Genomic DNA, 8535 nt, shown 5'->3' with positions numbered 1-8535 from the left:
CCCTCCCTCGTTTGCAAATTTCAGTGTACATTATTATTATTATTATTTTATGTATGTAATTTAATTAGAATTGTATTATGATATTTATCAAATAGGACATTTTAAACACCTTCCCCTTTATACAATACCTAGAGGTAAGCCGGCTCCCGTGGCGGAGTGGTTCATGCATCGAGGTACGACGCCAGTGGTCCCGGGTTCGAATCCCGGCCTCTGCATGGATGTTTGTGAGCATCCATTCATCAATTTCATCATATCACCACTCATCCCCATCTTCGCGATTAGTCAAAAGTGGCAGAAAAGCGAAGTAAAATAAACCAAATCTATCAATCAATCAAATACCTAGAGGTAAGCAAGTGATTAGATTATTTAATAACAATGAAATTACCTGGAAAATGATTTGCCAGAAGACACTATGCTTGGAATCATCACTGCTCCCTTCCAGAATTCTCGTGAAAAATAATCCTGGAAAATGAGACATTTGCAATGAATCAACACATAATGTAATTCTGAGACAAAGCAATCGATTCGAATAATAAGAAATAAATTAGACAAATTTTATTATCTATTTAATCCGAAACGCATCACATTTTCTAACATACTCGAAAGACATAATTCCAAAAGTTTTCCTACAATGCAATAAGGAAAATTAAGTGTCAAACTGTTCATCTACATGAGGTTTAATAATATATGCAATTTCCAAAATAAAACAATGGATTTTATATTAATATTTCGAATATTACTACCTTCCACTGATGATATATTGTCTATTTCTCTTATAAGAACTTATAACTAACATGTCATGATTTTCAATTTCCCTGATTGACTACTATTTTTTTAATGCACTAACTCACCTCAAACCAATATGGCATTATCTCACATCGAATACCTTAATTGACCAACCTGTATGTATCTGCCTTGGTTATATTTACGCCGAGATTTGGCAACATGGCACTCGGTTGCCATGACAAATGATGCTGCCATCTGTTATCGAAAAGTTACCGCAAAATCGGCTTTAGTTCCCCCTTAAGGAAAATAAATACATGTGCATTTATTCTTTCATTATATTATGTTAGATGTATGTGTGTGTACGTGCAAGCCTTGTGTAAGGAGAGCCATTTTCTGTTGAGATTGTTCTTTTAAGTCGACTTTTAAGGCTAATCGGCAGTGGAACTACAGTTTAAAGTGGGATCAGAACCATTACGTGCCACCACCGGGTATCGAACTCAGGACCCTTTGATTACAAGGCGACGATGTTATTACTACGCCATGGGGAGGCCACATTTTATCTGTTGAAAGTAAATAAATAACAACCTAATTACATTTTTAGAACCTTGCAATCATACAAATTTGCAGACACACGAAAAAGATGCATTTCTTGTATTTTTTTCACAGTTGTTTGTGTTTAATCATCATATTTTAGAGAACGTGCGCGCGCAACCCTCCCCTCCCTCCTACACACACAAACATATCTGTGAATTATTGCTTTAAGTCACTTTATGCACAGATAGGCTATTCAGGACTGGACCTACAGTTTAAAGTGTGATCTTAACCACTGTGCAATGTGAGTTCACACAGGGTATCGAACAGGGGACCCCTTTATTACAAGGCGACGACGTTACCACTACGCCATCGGGGAGGCCCTACATACACTGGCACACACATATACACAAACATGTGCGTGTGTGTTTTTGTATTTATACACACACACACGTGCATATATATAGGTACATTTTGTGTATGTTAGGTGATCAATATCAGCAGTAGCTGCGATTGGCTGGCAGAACTGGGGGGAGGGGGCAGGACTGTTTGCTTTTTCTTGGTATACATACGGGGGCAAAAGTCGCAAAGGAGGGGGCAACTGCCCCCCACGCCCCCCTTATCGCCGTCACTGAATATCAGTCAAATGTCCAAATCAATCTAATACAGTATGTTTCTAATACGAGAAAAATGGTAACATTTTTTTCTGAAAGCTCTAACCATATATTTTTTGCATTAATAAAGCGGCAACACTGTTTCTCACAATGTCCCTACACCCATGTAGTTCATGCTGCTGGACCACCCAGTTAAAAGGCACTAATTCATACAACCGAGAGAACTGGTAGCCACACCAACTTGCCCCACGAAATTAATAGCACGATTACTAACGAAACAAAAAACGAGTCGAGGATAAAGAAAAAAATGAAGAAAAACCCTCACAAGTTTCAGCAACAAATCATTCTACTCATAGACTTCCATCTAATTTATTTTTGTTCGTGCTTCCAATTCTTGCTTTGGTCCCCGGTCGAAAAGACTCTTGCGCCTCCGTTCTGTGGAAATGGTTATCTGGTTATCGCAAATTGAAAATATTCTTCGGGTTTGGAAACATATGCTATGGACCTTATTAATACAAAGAGACGTGGCTTGAATAGCAACGTCATCATTTCAGTAACTCAACACTAATTTAAAGTAGCAGCCGATGTTCTGTAATGTTTCTTTTTTGGGGATTTTTTCATCTGGATATGGTGAACGAATTCTTTACATGATCTGCCACTACTATTTCACTCAGAAAGACGTGTAATATCTATTAGCTGAGCAACCTGAAATAAAAATCATGTGATGATGATTTTATGGTTAGTTTTTTCAAGTATTCTAGCTCCTACATTTGAAAAGAAATGAATGTACAAGTAGTTACATAACTTAGTCTCGCATGGAAGTTCGCAAAGGAGGAAGAGGGGCCACGGAGAGTCATGGCTCCACTCTGAAAACATAGTAGCAAACATTAATGTTAATTGATGCTTACTATATTTTTTTAAAATATTTTTTTTATTTGCATCTGCCCCCATTTGCCACCATCAATGCTGCGTAATGCAACCGATTATAAAAGCTGAAGTTTATTTGTTGTCCTTCACGTGCTAAACGAAGAGAATAAAATTAGTATAGAGGTTTTCAAGTACGAAAATGTAATGCATATTTCTCCTTTGTTGATATTATAATAAATAGTAATTTTGTAAATAAAGGAAGGTTGCCTAAAATCAGTAAAAATAATATATACAGGGGCCTCCCCGATGGCGCAGCGGTAGCGTCATTGCCTTGTAATCAAGGGGTTCCGGGTTCGATACCCCGTGGAAGCACATAGTGGTTCGGATCCCACTTTAAACTGTAGGTCCAGTCCCAATTAGCCTTACTGTGCATAAAGTGGACTTAAAACACCAATTCAATCAATCAATAAATAAAATTAATATAAAAAGGAATCAAATGGAAATTTCGAATGAAGTAAATCGTTCGTTTAGCTGTGATGTGAATTACTGACCGCATGGACCTTCGGACGGCAGAAGGAAGGGGCAAGTTTGGTCATGTCAACCTGGAAAAAAAAATATTTCACATATTTTATTTCATTTCAAAACGCCATGCTTGCTATACGTCATTTCCTTCCTTGATAAAAACTTTCATGTCTTACCTTGAAAAAAATTCTGTGTATTTTCTTTCCAATTCCTTTTCTTCTATTTTGTTCGTTATAAAGTTATTGACTTCAAATTACTATAAATTGTTCGAGATAAATTTTCGCACCATACAAAATAAATATCATTTCAGCTTAATTGCCGTCAATATACAATCTCGCCATCGAAGGTTACAATTCGACCCAGCCTTGCTGGACATGAGTGTTTCTTTGTAAGAGTACGTTCATCAATTTTATCTAATCATCAATCATTTTCGTCGCGACTAGCTTAAAGAAGAATAAAAGAAAGGCAAAATAAAAAAAAATACAAACGTTGAAACGTATTGAACAAACGATGCAGTGCTGATAGCGAACGTGCTCATATCGAACACGTGCTGTTAGCGAACACAGTTACGGAAGGATTTGCAGGTGCGTGCTGTTAGCGAACACGCAAACTTGTCCTGTCTTATTTGTCCTTGAAACTGGTCAGCATGCAAGTGTTGCCAGTGATAAGCCTACTTGCGTGGAGAAACAATTTATTTTTATCAATGACATTATTGTTCTAACGTGCGCACATTTATAATAAAAAAACAGCTGATTGTCCGGCGTTGCCCTGGTATATATTTATCCAAATCTTCTATTAGACAGGAATATAATGAATTCTAACTATAATGTAAAATGAACTTGGAGTTCTACGGTATTGGGAGTGTCACTATAAATCTTAGCCACCCCGAAAACTATGGATTCCACACTAATATCGGTCGTTTTCGATTATTTTTACATGTCACCCCTCCCTACCCCAGGGAGTGCCAGGGGTGTCTTACCCCCACAGTATTTCTTTCCAGGTTGCAATTGATACGTGTACCAAGTTTGGTTGAAATCTCTCCAGGCGTTCGAGAGTTACGCCGGAACAATCATACACACACACACACACACACACACACACATAAATCCATTTTTATATATTAGATATATGGTAGTGATTGCTGCCACTACAGTTTTAAGCAATCCGATTGACTGACGTGTCCGACTGGCTGACGTGACGTCATTAGTGACGCTAAGCTAGCTTAGGTTAAGCTGGGTTGGGCAAGATAGAAGAAGAAGAAGAGAGAGTGTTGTGGTACTAATTTCAACCTAAAAACGACTTTGGAAGAACTGAAAAGTAATAATAACATTTATAAATGACTTAGGAAGTTGTTATTTGTACAAAAAGTAACCTATGTAAAATTTGATTTTAAGGAAGATGAAATATATGCAACAAATTTCATGTAAATTTTGAGGATCCCTCATTTAGTTAATTTCAAACACAAAATGATTATAAGGTATCACTGGCAACACTTGCATGTTGACCACTTTCAAGGACAAACAAGACAGGGCAAGTTTGTGTGTTCGCTAACAGCACGCGCCTGCAAATCCTTATCTTGTGGTTTTCGCTAAGAGCACGTGTTCGCTACGAGCATGGAATCGAACAACGAATACTACCAGAGATTCGCAGGGCCTCCCTTATGGTGTAGTTGTAACGTCATCGGCTTGTAATGAAGAAATCCTTGGTTCGATACCCGATTGAAGCATATAGTGGTCCGGATTCCACTTTAAACTGTACCTCCAGTCCCGATTAGCCTATATATACACAAAGTAGAGGTAGACTTATAAAAGAAAAGTGAAAATACGAAAAATTAATTGTCATTTTCCTGCAACTGTTAATTATTTCCGCAATAAAAATATGATAGAGCAGGTTGTTACTCGCCTGGCCACCCATACTTTACCTCCGCACTCGAGGTTCGGTGCACTTCGTACTCGGCTCAGATTTATCTAGGGGTATCTTTCTTTGTACGACAATGCACGTGGGTTGCTACAAGTCAACATAATTATATAATTAACTACAAGAGACAACGGAAAACCTTTTGCGAAACCTTTATGATCAGGGGGATAAATTACCTTGTCCAGCTTGTGTGAAATTAAAAACGGAAATTTTTGGTATTTTCTATAAGTTTAATTAACGTAAAATTTGAAGTATATACAAGTCGTTTCCGAACGTTCATTTCTCTAATTAATTATCGGGCCAAAACTCTAATTTTGATGTTGGAATCTCTATTGTTTGTACCTGGATGCTTTACATTTCATGAATTACATCTGAAGTACGCTTGTCACAAGGTAGACTCGCGTTACTCCAAGAAACGTCTTAACAGTCGCTAGGCCGCCCGACGTGTACATTTCTCAACCTCCACGGTGACGAGGCACTAGGCTGCCCGGCGCACCGTAATTACTTCAAAATAACATCCAGTACAAACTACCTTTTTACCTGTAAATCGGACACCAAGGCACTAGCTTGCCCGGCAATCCAATCTCTTACAGCATCCGTTTCGGGAGATCTGTCCTCCGGTCCTAGCTAGGCCTAACCGAAGCAAAAACAGCCTCTCCCTTCCAAGTCTCAGTTCCAACAGCCCACGACCCCCACTCTCATCTGGGAGTTTATATACGTTTGGTTGGCGTCTGTTGCCAACCGCCCTTCTTTCAAAATTTTTAATCTTTACAGCTAAACTGCCCGCCTTTTCTTTGAACGTTCGAAACACGAAGAAAGAACAGAGAGCTACATGGTATTTATACATGGAATAATATGAACCTAAAAATGCATAATAAATTGATTTACACTAATAACACATATATGTTTATACAAGTAATTACCTAATTAATTAACATATTAATAATTATTTCAATAAGAGAAAAAAAACACTGTTGCCCTGACACGGGGCAGGGTAACAGATTCCCCCTCCCCAGCGTTACAATTCAATCTGAAATTTAAATTTCAGTCTATCTGAATTGTCTTTCAAAGTTACTGAGAAAAGTTAAGCACTTTATCTGAAAAAGAAAAGTTCACTGAAAAGTTATTTTCACTACACATCACAACCGTCTCTCTGAAAAAGAAGAGTCTCAATTTCACTGCACTAAATATCCTATTTCCACACGGTTTCTTCCTCCGGGAGTCCTGTAACCTCCTGGACATCTCGGTCATCAGGACTGCTCACAGGTGCAGACGGATTCATCTCCTCCACCTTCCATCGAACATGTCCAGCTCCCGCTCTAGGGTCGACTCAGCCTCCTTCTCGGTCCATCCGAAGAACCCCCGGCTTCTCAGTCCCCTAGTCCTTGTGTCTGGGACTTCTGCAGTACTCGGTTCGACTCCTACCGAATTTCAGCTTCAAATGCTTTCAAAAAGTTCTATCGTTCGATCACACGACCCGACTTAAATATGGCTTTTCCATTTTTCATCTATAAGGAAACTTTCCCTTCCTTTTCCGGGCATCGAACTGCCATCCTCAGCATTCTCTTAGCGATGAAAATCTCATGTCTTCATGTTCACAATTGTCACCACCCTTTATCGGCAAAAGGTTGACATAACATAAAATCGAACAGTTCGTAATTAAATCTTACATTCACATGAAATAAATTTACCAGAACTCAAATGTGTAGCGACAATAAATCAGGAACTTAATTACTACTGCACAAACAAGAAGTCGGTCACTCGGCTTCCTTTCCATCATTTTTCACAGCCCTTCTACCCCCTCCCCTTGAGATGGATTCTCAGGGTAGAATTTAGGGACGAGTGCTTTCCCTCACACTTCTCAAATTTCTTCTCGGAATGACCTTCAGCTGGTCAACGTTAGCCAGAACTCTCTTCCCCTCACCTTCCTTTTCCAAAACAACATTATTTGGAGTAGTGAAATTCAGAATTCTGTAGATCCCTTTCAATTTCGGGAAAAAGCACGCAGTTTGCTTATTAAAAGCAGACGAAATCCTACGCTCTTGAAGCAGTACTCGATCTCCGACACGAAGATTAACCCTTCTTCTGCCCTTATTGTAGGCCCTTGACGCCTTTTGCCTCGTCTTTTCTTCTTTTTCACTTGCAAATTCGAAAGCCGCGCCCATTCTTTCCTTTAACTCTATGACGTAATCCATCTGTCTCTCCGCCGTGACGTCTTCCCCGGTCCCATCTTCCCTCTGAAGCTCCATTTTCCGAGTGTCATGCGGTGTGTACAAATCACGTCCAAAGAACAAAAATGACGGCTTCAATCCAGTCATCGAATTCGTTGCATTATTGATAGCAAAACTTATCGCGTCCAAGTTTTCAGCCCACGACGAGTGCTCTCTGTAGAACTTCCCAAGTGCTTGCTTGATTATCTTAATAGCTGCTTCTGATTTGTTTCCCTTCGGTCTATATGGCGTAATATAGACAGGCTTGCAATTCACAGAACGCAACGTTTGTGAATACAGTTTGCTTCGAAATACACTCTGGTTGTCACTGACAACGTATTTCGGGAAACCTGACTGAAAACAGTACTTCAAGAATGCTTGCGAGATCGTCCTCGCCGTTGTAGTTCTAAGTGGTGTGAAACTAATGTGCCTTGAGAACTCATCTTGAATGACTAAACAGTACTTGTATCTACCCTTCGTACTTGTAGGCAGTGGTCCAAAAATGTCCAGAAACACTTTGTATCCAGACGCAGTTGATTTTCTCGAGTTCATAAATCCCATCTTTCTGCAGTTGTCAGGATTATACTGAAGACAAGTGATACAACTTTTGCAATAGTTACTGACATCTTTGACTACTCCGTCCCAAGTATAATTCTCTAGGACCTTAAACAATGTCTTTCCATGTCCTAAGTGCGCAGATAATAAATCATCATGCGAAGATTTACGTACTTCATTCTTTAACTTCTCTGGTACCCACAGCTTCAATCTGGAGCTAAACGGTGGATAAAGTCCAGTGTTTTCGTCAACGAAACGGTAAAGCAGTCCATCATCGTCGAGACAGGAATGTCGCAGATAAAAGTCAAATTTTCTCTTCTCTCGAGAATCCTTTATTTCAACTTCTTCCCCATTTAAACATCCAATTAATTTCGACAAATAAGGATCACTCTGTTGTTCTCCTTTCCATATTTCTTTATCGTTAAGATCTACGGGCGGCGAAGTTTCTTTCTGTCCGTCCGTCTGTCCTCCATTTACAGTGTTGCCAGCTGCATCTGTAAACATCGCTTCCGTTTTCCTTTTCTGCTTCCGGTCAAATTTCTGACATACTTTGCCTTCGACTTTAGGAATATCATGGTGTTCCATTATCGTCC

This window comes from Lepisma saccharinum, chromosome 27 (genome assembly GCF_977018435.1).
Source record: "Lepisma saccharinum chromosome 27, izLepSacc3.1, whole genome shotgun sequence".
NCBI classification, from domain to species: Eukaryota; Metazoa; Arthropoda; class Insecta; order Zygentoma; family Lepismatidae; genus Lepisma; species Lepisma saccharinum.
This window is presented reverse-complemented; position numbering follows the sequence as displayed.